General features: G+C 32.1%; 1 pseudogene; it reads right to left on the bottom strand.

Moving 5' to 3' along the window:
• Window positions 1-7: 7 nt before the first annotated feature.
• On the bottom strand, window positions 8-21,609 carry LOC139820599 (cytochrome P450 4C1-like; annotated as a pseudogene).
• Between the last annotated feature and the right edge of the window lie 200 nt (window positions 21,610-21,809).

The following is a 21,809-nucleotide window of genomic DNA, read 5'->3' as shown; positions in this document are numbered from 1 at the left end:
GTAATAGCAGTATAATAGTGATCATTATTGACTGACGAAATAATTAGCCAGTTTTAGCAAGTTTTGTTTCCTTTTTCTGCTGTCTTCTTTTAATATCTAAAAACTCAATTGATTAGAAATCACCACATAAAAAGGAAAGCATGGAGCCACAACAGGGTGTTCGTAACCTTAATTTCAAATAATACTTTAATAAACGTTTCGGTCTGTTATCAAATCATTTTTAGTGTATAATTAGTCAAGATAATATATAAAGACTAGATAAAAACCGCAAAACATTGCATTAATCGCATTGGTTCTTATTTTAACTAAAATAATATTTTAACAAATGTTTTGGTCTGTTATCAGACCATCTTTAATGTGATAAGTTAAGGTAACACAAAGACCGGTAAACAAAAAGATAAAAATATAAATCACAATAAATGCATTAATTGCATTAGTTTTTATCGCATATAAAATTTGAATCAAACGCACATGCTATTTTTTTTATATAAAAATCGAGGAGTAAACTGAAATGAATTACGGATTCACAAATAATAACATGTCATCAAAATAAACGTGTAAGAAAAATGTTTTCTGAATACGTACATAAATATTGTGATGAGATGATCATGGTGTTCTATGTAGAGAGTCATGTTGTAAAATTTTCACTAATGTTATTAGTTCATTGACATGTAACATGTTATATGACATGTTGTTATTTGTGAATCGTTATTTATTTTAGTTTATTTCTCGACTTTTATTCTTTAAAGAAATAGTATGTGCGTTCGATTTGAATTTTATATTACGATAGGAACTAATGCGATTGATGCAATGTATTGCGGTTTTTATTTTTATCTTTTTGTTTATTAGTCTTTATGTATTATCTTAACTGATTACACTAAAGATGATCTGATAACAAAGCAAAACGTTTGTTAAAGTATTATTTTACATAAAAGTTACGAATACTCCTGTTGGGCACTACGCTCTCTTTTTTATGTGTTGATAACTTCTTTTAATTCTTAAATTACACAAATCACAAAATATGTATTATTTACAGTCTTTATATTTTAAATACGTTTGGTAAGTAAAAAGTACGCTAAAATACTCTATTAATACTTTATTGACACTAACAATTTTAAAGAGATAATGTATTATTTATTTTATTAAAAAATGTGCATGTGCATAACAAACATATAAATATAGTAAAAATTTATTTAATTTTTAAACATTTTAGAAATATTACATTATTACAAATGTTTTCGTTACTATAAAGTGTGTCACGATAAACCGAAGTTCTTATATTAAACGCTTGCGAGTAACTGATCAGTTCTGGAGTTCTGGTACTGATCTATTGACTAATTGTTCGTTTTTATGATGTTCTGTTTGATCATTTAAGTGACTTGAACAGTCCTAGATACAATAACATCTAAAATTCATTATTAATAAGCTTTTTATAAGAATAGACAACACAGACGCGCACTTTGCACGCGCTATTTAGCTTTAACATTATACTATTACTATATATTAACTCCTTGATACACACAACTGTTAAAATACGATGACAATTGCTCAAAAACGACAACAATAAACTTTGATAGATTCGAGTATCGACTTTACATGTCTTCTTTAGATATGACTAGATTATAGCGCACGCTTCACGCGCGCCTTGTAATGTTTTTTTATTTTTTATTATCTATGTAAAAAACATTTGTACACTCGATCAATCGACTGAATCGAAACAATCAATCACGTTTGCAATAACGCGGCAACAATTGCAAACCCGATTCAGCCAACTTCAGGGTTTCATACCGCTTTTATAAGAGGATGATGATGATGATTCTTTAAAAAATTGCTTATACAAGCAATATAAATAATATCACCAATACAAAGGTTATCGAAATTGTTAGAACATTACACGTGTCGCATATGATTTGCATCATTGATATTAAAATGAATAAAGAGATTAATATATGGAATAATAAACTAAAAAAACCCTAAAAAAACTAAAAAAACTAAAAACTTTTATCAGGGACATCTTTTAAGACTATCTTATATATAAATTATATTTTACTCCAAAGGGATCGATGTGTGGCCCCTAAAGGGTTAACGATCTGAAAACTTCTTCAACTTTTTTCGATTCCTTCTCTTAATGCTACATCAATGTACTAGCATAAACAGTAATATAATACACTTTCTAATAAAAGAGAAGAATTGTTTTAATATTGTATAAATTGTATAAATATTGTATTGTTGTGACTGCATCGTCACCTCTCCAATCGCCGAGAATGCTCTAGAGTTTATATAGGGTAAACTCGGGTATGATGGCCATACGGAAAAGATGGCCCATGGCTGTAATTTCTCCAATAATAGCTAAACAGTGAATTTTTGTAGTCATTCTCAAAGATAATCAATATTTACAGTAGTTTATGTGCGTACACTATTCGAAATAACAATATTGTGAATATTATATCATATTTTTACTTTCGACTGCCCGCAAAGTTCTTCATGTGTCTGCTAAAAGCTGCTATAACGTCGAATAAATTACAGTTAAACTGCCGTAATCAACGTTACACACTTAATTAAGGTATGTAAATTGTAATTTGACCTATATATATAATTTGTATTTTTATTTCCACTATTTATTTATAAATACTATGGTCATCTTTTCCTCACAGTTTGGGTAAGATGGCCCACTTTTTTCATGATAAGTCGGCCCACACAATCGATATATTAATATGACTATCTGCGAGACAAAAGTCGATTAATTGGTTATCACACAGCTCGTGGCACTGGCTTTTTGTTATTATAGAAGAGGATTGTGGATAATGTGCAATAAAAGTAAGTATTATAAGATTTTTTATTTTGATTTTGTTTGTGATTTAGTTTTCGGCCAATTTCGGAAGTGTTCTGAAACGATCTATAGTGATGTTTTATTGAAATGTCTTTTTATTTGAAAATGGCATGCACAACAAAATTGGGTGTTTTCCTCGCCTCGATACCCGGGAAAAAAATATTCATATCTGAAGGTATATATTTATATATATGAACATGTAAAACTTATATATGTTCATATATGTTCATATATAAATAAGATATGAACAGATATAAGTTTTACATGCCCATATATAGAGCATATATAATCATATATGGTTATCTATTGCCATATATGATCAGATCTTATATTATACATGACACAAGATCTGATCATATAAGTTCATATATAGTCAGACATATTATTATGTGTAGCAGATATGACACTATACATAATCGTATCTGGCCTTACATGATCGTATATAAAGAATGTTTGGCCATGTATTATCAGATATAATTATATATGGTCATACATAACTATATCGGCACTGTACATGATCATATATGACAAGACGCGATGTATATATGACCAGACTGGGATATAATGATAATAAAATGTCCGGGAAAAATATTCATATCTGACAGTATATGAACATATATAAATGAGATATGAACAGATATAAGTTTTACATGCCCATGTATAAAGCATATATAATCATATATGGTGATCAGAATCATATATGCTATTATATATGCTTTATACATGGGCATGTAAAACTTATATCTGTTCATATCTCATTTATATATGTTCATATACTGTGAGATATGAATATTTTTCCCGGACATTTTATATCATCCCGGGAAAAAATATTCATATCTGACAGTATATGAATATATATAAATGAGATATAAACAGATATAAGTTTTACATGCCCATATATAGAGCGTTTATATATATATATGTGTTTTAAGTCCGACAAAGTCCATATTGGCACGCAGTTTAAAAAACTGAAAAATATATTTAATAATAATTGATATTGTGAAATATTATTAAGCACCCAGATCCACTTCGACCAAAAACGGCATCTCATTGCTTGTGTTATTTTAAATTTTTCTTTTTTTCTAATTTTGCATAAGACACTTAATCTTTTTTAATTGACATATTAATTTTTATCAAATATTTTTATAAACAATGAAATTTTACCTTCGTGAAAAAAACTGTTATATAATATATATTATAGTTCTTATAAATAAATATATTAATCGTATTATTTTGCAAACATAATATCTTATAATTTAAACTGAAAATCATATACATATAATCATATATGAACTTATATAGTCATATAAGATTATATATGATCAGATCAGATATTGCATCTCAAAGTATCCGATAGATGGCATTCGATGGGATCTGTTTCTCGTATTTAAAATTTGACCAACAGTGTTATAAGAATGGTATCAAAAGACACGACACTGTCTCGCGCTATGAAGCGGCACAATTTTTGTATCAGTTGTATCGTGGAGTCCACTTTTATAATAAAGTGGCACACTTAAAAAATAACTTTTGAAAATATATAACAATGTTCTGAAACTTACTTAAATATATATGTCCAGATTGAACTGTGTCAGTTCGTATCTGATCATACCTGATCATATCTGATCAGATATATTAACATATACAATAATACCAGATCATATATCCTCAGATCTGGCCAATTTCCATATCTGACCATATATGGCCAATCATATATGATTATATATGATCATATATGAATATTTTTTCCCGGGTAGTAAGAATCTAATATAACCGCGGTGCATGAACTACCCAGGAGCCTTAACTTTTACTTATACGAAAAAACGGTAAACTGTACTGCTAAAAATAAGGTTAGGAAGTGAGGTTATAAAATCTGTCTTGTGTACTGACAAAGCATAGTCAATATTATGCGTGCAAGGTGATAGAAATTACTTCAGAATTTTCAAAAAGACAATAATAATAATATTTATAAATGGTATTTATAAATAGTGACAGTATTTGTGTTTTTATAGATACCAAATAAAAATAGGAATTGAAAACATACTCGAGGTTAATCTTGAAAGAAGATTTAAATCTGCTAACGCAACAAAGGGTGGAATGAGGCTTACCTGCTCGCTTGGAATGAAGAAAGAATGCACCATATTAAAATGATGCAAAAGCATGGTTTTCCGCTTACTTGAGATGATCTTTGTACACTGGCTTATAACTTTGCTAATCAACTTGAAATCAAAGAATCAAACACAGATTAAATAATGAAACTGAAAAAGCTGGATGAGTGGCTTTATTCATTTTTGTCTAGACATCCTGATGTTTCTGTACGCAAATCAGAAAGTTTATCTCTTGCCAGAAGTCTTTGTATGTAAGTAGATTGGATTTAATGCATTTGCTGCAAGCGGTGGCTGCATGAAACGTGTACATCATTTATCGATGTTTGCCAAATGTGTGGGAAAATTATATATATATATATATACTTGTAACTAAATATGTGAAATTATAAGTTTTTTTATCATTTTACAAGATGTTAAGTGCATCTTTAACATTAAAATATGTATGGCCAACTGTTCCGTAATGCTATGGCCATATTTTCCTTAAAGGTCAGATAAGATGGCCAATGCATATGTTGTAATACTTTGATAATATAAAATTTATGTTAAGTGTTTTCTTCTTAATTTCGATAGTTTTACGTACTTTAAGCTTCAGCGAAGGAATATACCAAACACTATTAAAAAATAACAAAAATAAATGCATATTTTTTGCATTTTAAAAAACTATGGCCATCTTACCCGAGTTTACCCTAGAATCTAGAATCTAGACGATCATACATGGAAATATCAAGAGGCACGGTAGAGTCTCGCGTCAAGTATACACGCGCAGCGCAAGACACTACCGTGTATATTTATGCGAGTAAGAGAAGTTTTAGTATGTTCAGATTTTTAATATGTTTCGATTTTCTTGTACGGTTGCAATTTTCGAAAGAGTGCGCTAACAATCAAGCCTCGCAAATGCATTTTGAGAGGGGGATAACGCGTGGCTCCGCGGTGGTTGCGCGAGTAATTTTATTTTTTATTAACTCAAAGGTCCGTGATTTGATTCCGGCCCGACCTTCATTTCGCGTATACCTCGTTTAACGGATTCTTTGTTTAATGGGAAGAGAAAGATTAAAAATGCATATGGATAATAATACGTTTAAAGCTGGATATACACTTAAAGAACCAACAGCAAACGTGAACGTTCGGACATTCGCATTTGTGTTTCTTGGTTGCTTGTTCTTTTTTTTGTTTGCACCAAATACCAGAATTCGACTAGATTCGGTGTTTGCTGCATGTAGCAATTTCAAAATTTTCATTATTGAATAATTGACAACGAACGTTTGCATTCACTGTTCGTTCGGTGTTTGTTCGCTAAGTGTATACCCAGCTTAAGAGTTTAAAAAGTTATTGTTGGCATATTGCAAGTAATAAACGGTAAGAGCTTAGTAAGACCAGACTCAGCGTCAGTTCTTATACTTTAAATTAAAAGAAATATGTATTGAGAGAGTGAGCGAGTGAGAGAGTTTTCGAGCCAAAGAATTAGCCCTACGAAAAAAAATAAAAGAGACCTATTTGTACGTGTAGATCGAATTCCAAGATAAACAACTTTCATTTGAAACATTTTTTCGTAACTGTATTCGTTTTCGAGAAATTCAGCAAAATCTTTTTTGGGGGACAGATTTTTTGGGGGCCCCTTTAAAAAATTAAGCAACAGGGGTGGAAGGGTCGAATTTTTAGTACGGTGGTCAGAGATTTATTCGGACTAATTCTAATCAAATTACCACTATTATCAAAGAAGTTTTAACTTTTTTTTTGTGTCCTTTGTGCTTGGACAATATTGGGAATTTGGTCACTTTGACTCCCTGTATCTCCAAAATTATCCTGAACTAAAAATTTGCTGAAATTAATGTCCCATCATGTAATATTGTCTGGCATACAAATCGATTCGAATTTAGAAGGCCAGAAAATTGGTTAAGGGTCATTCTCTATTTCCACCATATTTGTTTCATAAACTGTTCAACACTTTTTAAGAGTTTTCTCTTTATAATAAATAAATTATTGCAGTTACTAATGACCTATCCTCAAAGAAGAACTGTCTATTTATTATTTACTGCAATATCTTTTGCGCGGCGTGGTACAGATTTGATGCTCATGTGCTGATACTTCGTTTTATTGAACTTTTATTTGTGAAACATCGCAGAGGTCAGGCTTCAATCTCTCTGCTGTTGCGACATTATTAAATACGCGTCGTATTTAATATCGTACAGAGTATGACAAAGCCACGTGATTATTTTACCGAACAAATCTAAGTGCTATAAGAGAATACCAATAAGAAAAGAAAAGAAAAAAAGGAGGTCAGTGAAATGGCCAGATGTGACAGAGAATGCAAGGAGAGCATTTCATAACTTATTATTTATAAAAATAATTGTTTGTTTGCGCTCCAATTGCAGTTTTATTGTGTAATAAAATACTGCAATAAAATACTGTAATACTTTATTAAACTATATGTAGTAAAATAGTTATTTATTTAATATATTTTATACATTTTTGCTTCCTCATAGAGGAAGCTTTGTTTTCGTGAATTTCGTATATGAACCTTCGATTGCGTTTAAGTTGAGTTTAGTCAACCAAATTTTAAAAAAATTATATATGAAATAAGGGTAGAAGAAACCAACGAAAAAATTGGTTTTTGAGTTTTTTCTGCCAATATGTTCAGATTGTTGTAAAACGTCAAAATATCGCCTTAAAAAAATGTCCGTATGTGTGTGTGTGTGTGTGTGTGTGCAGATTTAATGTCTGTGGTTGCTCTAACTTCCGCAAATATTGAGATATCGGGCTGTTTTTTTTTAATTGATAGAGTATCATTCAAGGAAGGTTGGTATTAAATTTGGCGATGATCGGTAAAGAGGTTCTTTTTTAAAAAAATTTTGAATTTTTTTAGAAATGTCCGTGGTTGCTCTAACTTCCGCAAATTTGGAGATATCGATCTATTTCTAATTTTATTATATTTTTTAGTCTTTTCTACCCCTATTTCATATATAATTTTTTAAGATTTGGTTGATTAGACTTAGCTTTATACGCGATTAACGGTCCATAATTTTGATCGCATATAAAGCTAAGTCTAATCAACCGAATTTAAAAGAATTATATATGAAATAGGGGTAGAAAAAACCGAAGTAAAAATTGTTTTTTGAGTTTTCGATGCCATTGGTTGATTAGACCCAGCTTTATACGCGATCAATTATTACATTTTATTTATATTTTGACCGTGACCGTGACCGATAATGACACGTGTGCAAAGTGTTACTATTACAGAGCTATTAACAATTATTGTATAAATAAAACCTTTTTTAGCCTTTTATGATCTTCATTAAGTCGATATTTGTTTCAAGGGCTTGCTTTCGTTTTACAGACAGGGATAAATTTTACACGAAGTGGCTGAGTAAAGCGAAGTACCAAATCAACCTGCATTCGAAGATTCTTTAAATAATCAATAGGCTCCAAGTAGAAATTGTGTACCAGAGGAGCTATCATGGCCTTCATTTCCAGCATAGCAAATCGTTGACCTACAATTTGGTACATATCGTAATCTGTTAATATAACATGGTATTATACATATCAGGATATAAAAAATACAGTTTACCGATACAGTTACGTGGACCAGCACTGAATGGTAAATACGAATAAAGATGACGATGTCGGATCTTCTCAGGCAAGAATCTATCAGGATCAAATACTTCTGGATTTGACCAAAAATTAGGATCTCTGTGGACTCCGTAAATGTTAAGATGCAAGAATGTTCCAGCAGGTACCAAATATGACTCTAAAAAGCATATCGTACAATAATTAAGATTTAGAAATAATAATTTATATATATATATATATATATATATATATATATAAGCTGTACTAAAATTTTAAAGTTGAATATATACACTGAAAAAATGTCTAATAATCATCTTTGGTTGTAATAATCCAGGCTTGGCTAATGTTACCAAAAATTTTGGTGAAGTAGTTTCAACTAAACGTATAGGTGATTGTGCGACAAAATAATTTGGTTAATGATAACAAATAATTCTAGCAACATTTTATATGATTTGGTTAATATTGGCAGTTTGATAATTATTACCAAGTAATGATAAATGTAACAAAATTGCTTACTAAATAATTGAGTAACTGTCAGCAAAATGAGCAAACCAATCAGATAAGGCTTTTTAAGACAATTTAGTACTAATTATCAAACTGTTTGTTAATTATCACTTAACTAAAGTAATTTTCACCAAACTGTTTAATAATAAGTACAACATAATTTAGTAGTTTTAACTAGACGCAAAGTTTGATTTTTTTTAAATGTTTATAATTATTACAAAATGTTTTATTATTATTATTAAAAACAAGTCGTTTTTGTTCGACCCAACTGGCCAGATAATTAATATATTTAGACTCACAACGTTTCGACTGTAATTTCGGTTCTTTTCAAGTGAAAAGTAATCAAGCCATACATTCGCAAGATCCGCATACAAAATATCCATTACGTCGCTGACATCGTGCCCTAACTACATCATGCATACGTAAAGCTAAAAAGTGAAATAAACTCACGATTAAAATAATTACTCGGAAGTCATAAGTTAAAAAGTCAGAATAGAATTAAATTAAAGTAAAAATATAACAAATAAAATAAAAAACTTACATATCTTGTGTGTTAGAGATTGAACAATTCGCGCCCTCGTTACTCTCTATAAACCTTTTACCAATGGCTAACAGTAGCGCTGCTGGATTGTTGTGGCGCTGTCGTCTTTTTTCTCTACTTTCTTTACTTTAGATGACGCTGTCTTCTACAGCGTTCCAAAAACTTCACTTCACTTTTGTTCGTTGCCACGTGTGTACGTTAGCTTCTTCTTCTTCCGTCTCGAACATTCTCGAGTGTACACGCGTTATAATAAAAGATCCAGTTCATTAATCCTAACCGGTTAATTTTTGTCATCCCTGACCTGCCCGTCCTAACGTTGTGCGTCAAGACAAAGAATATATAATAAGAACAGTGTAGCGTCGAAAGAGGGAATGTCGCAAGCCATATCTGAGAACACATCCGTACAGCGTGACAGTCAAAGTCATACTAAAGTGACGGATACAATAAGCGAATTACTAGATGTGCTCACAGGTGGAAACGAGCAGAACAAAACTAAAAAGTGCAAACTAACCGATCATCCGGTTAATTGTAAATCGAGATTTACAACCGGGTGATCGGTGTCATTTAATTTGCACTTTTTACTATTGTGAGTTTATTTCACTTTTTAGCTTTACGTATGCATGATGTAGTTAGGGCACGATGTCAGCGACGTAATGGATATTTTGTATGCGGATCTTGCGAATGTATGGCTTGATTACTTTTCTCATTTGCAAAGAACCGAAATTACGGTCGAAACGTTGTGAGTCTAAATATATTAATTATCTGGCCAGTTGGGTCGAACAAAAGCGACTTGTTTTGAATTTATTTACTGGCGAAGGGAGCTACTGTATTATTATTAAAATTGGTAATAATAATCAAATATTAAAAAAAAAACCTATTACTATATAAATACATCTCACTTTACCAAGAGTTTTTTTTCAGTGTATCTAATGCAACATAGGAATAGTTGCCTATAGTTTGGAAGATAAAAAATATAATGTAATTATTATTTAAATTTTATTATATATTACTTGCTTAACATTATTTTCTGAAAATATTGTACGTTGTATTAGATGGAGTTTTATATATAAAATTTTGAAATATTATAGAAATATCAATAAAAGTATACAAACTTTTACATCTTTGAAATATACAAGAATTTTGTTTTTAACGTATTTGATGACATGTTGCGTAAAATATTTTAAAATTTACATAAGAAAAAATTTAGTTAGATGCATACGTAATTTTACGTCTTCCCCAGCAATTCGTGATATGAAAAACACGCTGGGATATAAGCGCAATGCTTCCTTTATACATCTGTCCAAATATGGTAGGTCTTGCAATAATTTCATGGTAAACTTCTGTTCATTCTCTTGCAAGGCAGTATCGACTTCGTTCCTGACACGATCCTGTATCATCATTGTTAATTAAAAGGCGTCTTTTGTTATTGTGATGTTTTTACATAGAAACAAATATATCGAATATTTATTTCGCAAATGTTTTGATTCGTTTAAAATATGTGTATATAAATTGCACTTAAAATGTAAATGAATATTTAAAATATGTGGGTATGCTTAACCCTTGAACACCGCACTAAGTTTAGCACATTTACATACTGGGTGTATATAGCCATACGTCTATTAAACGGCAAATGAGGCTGCACAGCATGGGGATTGATAGAGAGAGAATAAAAGTATATTTACCTTATCACTGGGATTCCTTAACTATCACTATATTGTAGAAACAGCCGGAATTTTTAAAACAAACATGGGTGTTCTATATACACCTAGTGTGGTGTTTTAGGGTTAAGCGTATGCGTAAACGCATACGCGCGCGCGCATATATATTTCTGTATACTATTAATACCTACCAAAAGTAAATTGTATACATTACACATATACACACTTAAAATAACATTTAAAAAATTAGATATTGATTCATATTTAATCCCCCGTTTGTATACGTTTTTCTTTTGCACCTTCGAAATAAAAATTTATGAATCATCTGTGTACACTGTAGTTGAAAATTTTATAATCATTTCGATAAACATTATTAACTTAATATTTTCTGGAAGGCTCGCAAGTTTTATAGTTATAAGCAAATATCATTTTAGCTCGGACGCCGTAGACTCACGTATACAGACACAAGTTAATAAATAACTTTTGGAATCAATTAATTTCTTTGTCTATTTGGAATACCGATTTACATTTGACGATAGATATACCTGAATGTCCTTATGTTCAGCTAATAGTGCCGTAATGAAGCACAGACCCATCGCTGTAGTATCATGACTCTATAATCGTATACATCAATGTATTATAATATATGTATCTATAAATAATAAATAAGAGAGGTTACAAAAGAAATTATGTACCTCAAACATAAAAGTGTCAACTTTCTCCCTAATATCTGAATCAGTCATAAGGCCGTCACGAGAGGCCGCTATTAGAAGATCCAACATTGCAAGCCGTTTTCTTCGTACTAAATCGAAATATGTAAACACGTCTATATCAAATTAACAGCTCAATTCTTCTGCGACGTTTTCATTACATAAACTTGACTACGTTAAGAATTTAAACTATAAGTATAATATTCATAAGTTGTAAAATATAATTAATGAAATTAAACATCAACCAGATTTAAAGAATAGCAATAACTGATTAAATTACGTACCTCTTACCGGTTCTGCGTCATCTTTCTTTGCCGACGTGTCATTATCAAAATTGTTTAAGTATTGACCATTAGTGCGATCATGATAAAGTTTTCTTTCAGCAATTATCTATGTATAAAATACATTAACATTATAATGGTTCTTCTATAATACATTAATAATGTGTTGTTAACATTTACAAATTATAATTTTTTTACACTATAATTACGTTGTAATTTTTTTTTGTGTTGTAATAGTTTTAAATAAATAATATCTAAATATAATATTAAGAAGCATTTTTGCATACTTGTTTAGTAAATCCATGTAATATCTTCAGCATCTTCTTTTGCTCTTTACCTTTCGACGTCAACGAGAATATCCAATCGCTGTGTGCAGCCATTGCCTAAATAGTCTAAATAATTAATAAATGTTAGGCATGTTACTTTAAGAAGATAATAATGTAAATTTGGAAAACATATATTTCTTTAAGTTTTTTATATATTTTTACACTTAGTTTTATTTCATTAACTATGAAAAAAGAGAATACATTAAAACACTAACAAAATTATGCTAGAGACATTTGCAAAATCTTATACATATATAGTATAAATATTACACCTTTTTTTAACTATTTATTTTTAAATTTGTTTCTATTTCTTTTTAAATAGATAATTTAATATACACGTAATTTATACATTTCTAATTAATAAAAGTGGTAATTTACCTTTACATTAAGTATTGTATTATTATACTTACCTGTTCATATAATTATACAATACGAATTTATATTTTAATTAAAACAGAATATAAATATACAGTTATTTATAACTAATAAAACATGAATTATTATACCTGTAAACAAAAAGTTCTCCCATCCGATGAACCGCTTCTCGATACTGCTGCTGGAAATCACCGAGGCCTCGTAAAGAAATGCCCATGGCAGTTTCTGCAAACGCATTTGTAATAGTATCAAGATAATATTATCATATATATTTCAAAAGTATGTGTTGCTGTCAAAATTACGAATCAGTATCTATGTTGTGACATTGATACTTACAGTTTTAAAAATTTTAGTATAATTTTATTTATCAATAAGAATAAAAATTACAGTTAAAATGTACAGTTATGAACACATCATACCACATATTGCATTCAGCGTATGTTCGCTAAAAAATGGTACTAAATCTTTCACAACTGTGTCTCCTGCATTTTTCAAAGATTTGGTCATGTTTTCACCTTCCTCCATCAAAATCTGAATAAACTGCTGTAATATATTAAAATGAAATGTGGGGGTTAATATTTTTCGTCGTGAATGCCACTTGGCGCCTGAAACATAAATAACATATTGCATAATTGTGTGATAACAAGGTGCAGTGAGACATATATTTTTTTATTTAATTTGAAATTTATTGATTTTTAATAACCATTGAATATTACAAATATATTCTTTTTGTGATATGCGGTTAAACTTTTATGACAGCACATTGTGTAATATAACGTTGTTTGAGAGCACGCGGTAGCGCGAGGTAGCGCGAGGTGACACAGGACGACCACAAAAGCAGCAAGTTCAGAAATGCACGAAAATAAAGCAAAGTATATTTAAAGTCGAGTATGTACAATTATTTACAAGTTCGTTTTTCTTACAGCAAGAGAATAAGCCGGGAGTGAGAGCGCGCACTGGCGCGCACTGAATCTATCACCGCGAAAAGCAGAGAAGTTAGCTGCACAAGCTAATTCGGTGTCGAGAGCGGATTACGAGTATAGTAGGGAAGCTAGCTCCATTTTTTCGTGATTATTTCGGTATTTCTGAAACTTTTTGTGGTGATTCAGAATGTTATTCAATGATCAAATAAGCTCCGGGGGCTGACAAAAAAGTGGGGGGCTTTGGGTGGTATAGCCACCCACTTGTGCAAAAAAATTTTTTTTTCAAGTCATTTCGGTATGTCAGTCATTTTGCACCATAATTCTTTGATATATTCTATGACTATTTGCAAATTGACTGACAAAAAAGTGGGTCGCTTATGGGTGTAGGGCTGCCCAAAAATGTCATTTTTTTTCAAGTCATTTCGGTATGTCAGTCATTTTGCACCATAATTCTTTGATATATTCTATGACTATTAGCATAATTGACTGACAAAAAAGTGGGTCTCAAAACCCTCATAAAATATTGTAAATTCCACAGTTTGCGATGACTTATGAATCTTTTCTCCATTGATGGTCATCAGGACTCATTTTAATTCTTATTCTTATTGTTATATGATTTTTAAATAATGTTACAGAATCGAGTGTCGACCTTTCTGAGGATGAAGATGACCTAAATGATTGTGATAAAGAAGAAAAAAAATATTCCTGGTTTTATTATTTATTTTTTATGATGATAATTCAATGCTATTTTTCATTACTTTTTTTGTTATAATTATATAATAAATAACCATAAAAAAAGATATTGGCTTTAGTTTACGATGTACTTTTAATTATTTATTTGAATAATGAAAAGACAATAAGAATTAAAATGAGTTCTGATGACCATCAATGGTAGACGGAAAAGATTCACAAGTCGCAAACTGTGGAATTTACAATATTTTATGAGGGTTTTGAGACCCACTTTTTTGTCAGTCAATTATGCTAATAGTCATAGAATATATCAAAAAATTATGGTGCAAAATGACTGACATACCGAAATGACTTAAAAAAAAATGAAATTTTTGGGCGGCCTTACACCCACAAGCGACCCACTTTTTTGTCAGTCAATTTGCAAATAGTCATAGAATATATCAAAGAATTATGATGCAAAATGACTGACATACCGAAATGACTTGAAAAAAAATTTTTTTTGCACAAAGTGGGTGGCTATACCACCCAAAGCCCCCCACTTTTTTGTCAGTCCCCGGAGCTTTGATCATTGAATAACATTCTGAATCACCACAAAAAGTTTCATAAGAACCGAAATAATCACGAAAAAATGAAGCTAGCTCCCCTACTAGTAGCGTTTACGCGGTTTGCGAGTAGCGTTTAAGCGGTTTGCAAGAGCGATGATTCTAAGCAGGTGAACTTCGACAGCGAAGAGAGAGAGCGGATCTCTACGCGTAAGGCGGTGTTAAGCGGTGTATAAGCGGTCGTATAGATATACTTAGGGGGTGATCTGCGAACGAGAATCGGTTCCACGGCGCAGCGGTGATCTTTTATCACCTTCGAGACGAGGCTCCCTCCAGGCAGATTACCAATATTTTCGGGAGGGTGATTGGCCATCGGCGGCTTACGTCATCGAGCTGACGTCACGTTTTCACGTGACGACCCGAAGTGATCGTTACTTGTTTGCGACCGCAATGTTTATAGCATGGATCTTTCCTTTGTGTGAGAGAGCGGGTTGCTTGACTTTGTTTGTGCGACCGGTCAGCCGTGGCTGTGTTATTGCTAATATCGAACTTTCTGGAAAGAATAACGAAAGATCCATGCTGTAACGTGACAAAGGCTACTCTTTTGAATAGAAATTTTATGCGAATATTTTATTGAAAGCGTGCTCGCGCTGACATGCAACCGAAAGCGGTTTTCGTGATACGGATTATCACAATCTCAAACAAACGTACAAGAAAGAAATTCTTTTTTATACCCTTATTATTATTTTTTTATAATATTTATATTCAATGTAATTATATTAATTATTAATTTATTTTCTTATATTTAATAATACTTACAATTATTTTTTTATGATTAATATGAGATATTGTAAACATATATGTAAATTTAATTACTGTGTGATATAATATATGCTGTTTATGTTACATAGATTTATTCTGTTATCAACAAAATTAAAACTTGAAACGAAATTTAATAAGAAGCCAAAACAAAACTTAATAAAACATGTACCATTATTTATATTAATATCGTGATGTTACCTCCACTAGTGAGAAGACCTGTACCGAACCAAAGTTGTAAAACATCATAAAGAAGACTCTTTTCGATATGTTTTGTGCTGCTTAATATTGTCTGAAATTACAGAAAATATTAAGTTAAATGTTATTTAATTTAGACGCCATTTAAATAATCAATTAATTGATTCAAAAAGTATTTTAAATATACAATTATTTCAGACTTTTGACGAACAAATATATTTTTTCAAAATAAAAAAAAAACAAAAAAATAAACACCTTATCGTCAATATATCAATACTAAAAAAAGCAGAATAATATTTCTTTCATATTTCACCTCTAAATCATTCGGATGGCGGATGGATATTACGGGAAGAAAGAATCCCCAAACTTTTCCAATGGGATAAAACTCGTCAGTTAAGGTAATCAGAAACTTCCATTGTTCTTCTAAAAAATGTATGTATATATGTTTATTATGTAAGTTTACGGACATATTATAAATATTGGCTCAACTTTCGAATAGCCCCTACCTCCGAATTTGATGAAACTTGCAGCAATTGTTGACCATTAGAGGACACGTTCATACTATAAAGGATTTTGTACGGAAACAAATAGGAACGGAGAAATTGGCGTCAAAAATTCAAAATTTTTATTCTAATTTATAGACAATCTAGTGGCTGAAATGTGATGAAACTTGTGTAAATAGTACATGTATGAACAAAGGAAAGTCTTTTAAAGCAGTGAATGGAATCTTTAAAGCCCACGCATGTACTTTGAAGGCACGCTATGTGTCTAGTTTAACAATAGTGGAGCCCCCGCAGGGGGCGGAACCTACTGCCTCCACGCATTCACTTTTCACGCGAACCGAGGTTCACCTCCACCTCCCCCTGCTTTCGGGGGAGGTGCGGTAGCCCCTCCTTTGCTTACGTGTGTACTGTTTATACACACACAATTAAAGTATTATTTAAAAATTCATATTAACTTTCCACGCATAAAAAGTTTACGCATACACTTTTCACGCGAACCGAAATTCACTCCCACCTCCCCCCTGCTTTCGGGGGAGGTGCGGTTGCCCTTCTCTCGCTTACGTGTGTACTGTTTCTCTCTCTCTCTTTTTCTCTCTTTTTCTCACTGCTGATTCTGTGTATATTATTATACTATATGATAGACGGCGATTTGTATATGGCGATGTACAAATTATTCATTTGTATTGTATTGCATCGTATTTTCTTTGTTCATGCATGTACTATTTCGACATATATATTAGTCATTTATGCCTTTTAATACTCAAAATAACTGCCACATTTCTCAAACTTTTGTGTTAATAACTTCTGAATAAATAACGAGCGCGGACTGAAACTTTCTAAAGGTCACTTAGGAGGGTGACCTTGACAAGATACTAAAATATCAAGGTCATCCAAGGTGACTCCCTCCATGTAAACAATTACCCAATAGGTAATCATACAATTTACCATCTGTATTTTTTTAATTTCTCCGTTCCTATTTGTTTCCGTACAAAATCCTTTATGGTGTGTGCGTGTCCTTTAATGCTCTACAATTGCTGCAAGTTTCATTAAATTTGGAGGTAGGCTATTCGGAAGTCTTACCTAAATATTGATCAAAATATATATGATTGACTCTTTGTTATATTTTATGTATGTATCTAGATATTTTATTGCTTTTCAAATAACTTCAATAATCAAAATACATGAATGCTACTGCCTAAAAATATTTATAAGCTTAAATAATTCTTAAAAGCAATTAAAATGCAATAAAATATTGATAATTATATATCTCAGAGGAAAATGTTTTCAAATATTATATTTGAAAATTTGTATGCACTGGCGAATATTTATTTACCGGAATATATTGTATATAAAATTATAACTTACCTCGTGAACCAAGATATTGAAATACATTTCCAACAATCGGATAACCTGATGGTCCTGGTATAAGATTGATAAGTCGTCCCTTTTTTCCATGATAATGCACATAATAATTAGGTATCAGCAGAATAAGGATAAGTAATAGTAATATAATGGTGATCATTATTGGCTGACGAAATAATTAGCCAGTATGAGCAAATTGCGATTCCTTCTGATGTCTTCTTCTAATATCTAAAAACTCAACTGATTAGAAATCAACACATAAAAAGAAGGGCATGGAGCCACAACAGGGTGTTCTCGTGCCGTGACTTTTATTAAAATAATATTTTAACAAATGTTTTAGTCTATTATCAAACCATCTTTAATGTGATAAGTTAAGATAATACAAAAACCGGTAAATAAAAAGATAAAACCGAATAAGTAACATTTACTTCGTCAGTCAATAATTAACCCTGCAATTAAGAATTTAATCGACTATACTGGCAATGATTATAATCGTGGCAACGATTATAATTGTCGTGACAAATCATCACCGCGTTTCGACCAAGGATTCTGGTTATTCTAAAATTGATGTAATTTTAGATACTTATAATATAAGCATCTTAATTAAATAATTAAATTTATTGCAAAAAGTATTACCTTATTATTGTTTGTCATCTTAATACATGTTATTGCGATAAATATTACCACATGCCTCAGTGGTCGAATTGGTACGACACCCGTCACGGAATGAGGTAGGTTCCAGGTTCAAACCCTGGCTGAGGTAATATTTTTTGCAATAAATTTAATTATTTAATTAAGATGCTTCTATATATATATATATATATATATATATATATATAATATAAGCATCTGAAATTACATCAATTTTAGAATGACCAGAATCCTTGGTCGAAACGCGGTGACGATTTGTCACGACGATTATAATCATTGCCAGTATAGTCGATTAAATTCTTAATTGGGTTAAAAAGATAAAAATTTTAAATCACAATAAACGCATTAATCGCTTTAGTTCTTATCGCTATATAAAATTCGAATCAAACGCTCATCCTATTTCTTTAATGTATAAAAGTCGAGGAGTAAATTAAAATGAATTACGGATTCACAAATACTTAATAACATGTCATCGAAATAAACGAGTAAAAAAAATATTTTCTAAATATGTACACAGTAACCCTTAGCTGGCACTGCGAGGTATTAAACGCGCCAACCATATAGTTCAACTCTAATTTAAGCTCCCTTATAATACAAAAGTGGTACTAAAAAATGGAAGAGTTAAAATATAAGTTATAAATTTTTAAGTGAAAACAGTCATTTTTTCGTTTTCTTTTACGTTTTCCAATTTTTTTATACTTAATTTTACATTTTATCAAAATAACCTATGATATTTGTTAAAACAACATTCGAAGACTATCTTGGAATTTTTTTAAGTAATAGCTTCCTCGCAGCAAGCATTTTACTAGTAGGGTCTGAAACGGCCCCAGTGTGCCAGCTGTGTGATTATGGTAAAGGGTGTCAGCTAAAGGACAAAGGTGGAAAGGGGGCGACGGGAGCCGCCTGCTAACTCGGCAGGGAGCCGGGTGGTGGCTCCTCCACCCCCCCCCCAGTGTCTGGACGGGCCTCGGCCTGCCCAGACGTAGAGATGGGTGATGGGATGGTAGGCCCTAGGGCTTTCTTCTCTCACTCGTCAGGGTAGTAGGGTGGCGGCGGTCCGGGGGGGCTTGGGTGGATTCTTCAAGGCGTCTCCATCACTTGTGCTCCCAGGGTCGTCGCGGGGGAGGGGGGGCTGCTCCGGAGCTATGCTTCGGATCAGGGCCTCTCGAGTGCGCGGCCCCGGGGTGGGGAAGGTGGGTCGGACCTTTTCCACGGAGGTCCCGGCCCGTATTCCCCTCCCCCGGGATCGTGCGGGGGTCGGGACTCAAGAACGGACCCGTGAGCCCCGACCTCACCTCCGCACAAAACCTTAGTAGTAGGTAAGGTTTACCCCCGCCCCGTGCGCCATCATCGACGCACGCGGCGGGGAGGCCGGGGTATTTGCCCGCTCTCGCCGGCCTTCGGGGAGTAGGGACCCCTAGTTGGGGTTGGGGGAGGGCCCTCCGGATGTATTAATAGCCAGTTCCCGGGGGGCCCTACGAGACGTCCAGGTTAGGCCACACGTAGGGTTTTTAGCCGGTAAGAGTCCGGCATAACCGTCCGCCCTTCCGTGGGGGCGGCGGTATCCATGAGGATTTTCCCTATGTTTAAAAAAAGGGTGTCAGCTAAAGGGTTAAGTATCGTGATGAGGTGATTTGGTGATTATGGTGTTCTATGTAAAGAGTCATATTGTAAAATTTTCACTTATAATATTGTTATTAGTTAGATAATGTCATTGACATGTGACATGTTATGTGACATGTTGTTATTTGTGTCCGTTATTTATTTCAGTTTATTTCTCGACTTTTATACTTTGAAGAAATAGAATGTGTGCGTTCGATGCGAATTTTATATTGCTGTAAAAACTAATGCGATTAATGTAACGTATTGCGGTTTTTATTTTTATTTATTTATTTACTAGACTTTATGTATTATCTTCACTTATTACACTAAAGATGATTTAATAACAGACGTTTGTTAAAATATTATTTTAAATAATTAAAGGTTACTTACAAACACTCTGTTGTGGCACTATGCTCTTTTTTTATGTGTTGATATCTTCTTTTAGTTCTTAAATTACACAAGTCACTAAATATGTATTTACGGTCTTTATATCTTAATTAGGTTTGGTAAGTAAAAAGTGCGTTTAAATACTTTATTAATACTCTACCACTAACAAATTTTAAAGATACAAATTATAATGTATTATTTAATTTATTTAAAAATGTGCATGTGCATAACAAACATGTAAATTTATTTTAGTACAAATTTATTTAATTTCGAAATATTTTAACCCTTAGTCTGTACACCTGGGTCGTTTTCGTCCGGGCAAAAATCAAATGTAGTTGTAACTTTTGAAAACGGGTAGAGAAGACGCCACTGCGTATCCGTAAAAAAAGTTATGCTCTCCGAGAACCCGCCTACCGAGTTTCAAGGCGCCAGTCCCCCTCCGGCCGTGACAGGAGACACGTAATTCTTGAAAAAACGAGGTTTGCGGCGAACACTTAAGCACCTCATTTCAAAATAATTGCATGCAATATTTTTTTTATGAAAGGTACGCTTTTCCCCTTCAATTTCTTTTTTTATTCATTTCGATATCTTTATTTGTCTTAAAGTTATGATTTTTTAAGTAAATAATAGGGGTATTCAAATAAGTTAAAGTTTAACGGTTTGACAGGTTATGTCGGGTTAAAGTCGGGTAAAAAGTTAATTTTTACACTTTTAACCCAAAGATTAATGTGATAAGTTAATGAGTCACTTATGTATTTTGCATAACCTTAAAGAGTAGCGCGCCCAAAGTTAATTAATTAACTTTTTACTCGACTTTAACCCGACATAACCTGTCAAACCGTTAAACTTTAACTTATTTGAATATCCCTAATGATTTTACCAGTTGTAGTTGTAGTTGCTCCATTTTTTAAATACAAATTATGTGAAAAAATTAAATTGTTTATAATTTTATGATACTTTAAATTGAAGGTTTGAATTACCTCCATAAATTTTTTTCAGATTTTTTGTAACACTTTAACACTTAAAAAAAACGTCAGGACAAAAACGACCCAGGTTTACAGACTAAAGGTGCCAAAAAAACGTTTACAGACTAAGGGTTAAAGATATTACATTATTACAAATGTTTTCGTCACTATAAAGTGTGTCACGATAAACCGAAGTACTTATATTAAACGCTTGCGAGTAACTGATCAGTTCTGGTATTGGTCTATTGACTATTCGTTTGCTTTTATGAT

The sequence above is a fragment of the Temnothorax longispinosus genome, chromosome 10 (genome assembly GCF_030848805.1).
Source record: "Temnothorax longispinosus isolate EJ_2023e chromosome 10, Tlon_JGU_v1, whole genome shotgun sequence".
NCBI classification, from domain to species: domain Eukaryota; kingdom Metazoa; phylum Arthropoda; class Insecta; order Hymenoptera; family Formicidae; genus Temnothorax; species Temnothorax longispinosus.
This window is presented reverse-complemented; position numbering and strand designations above follow the sequence as displayed.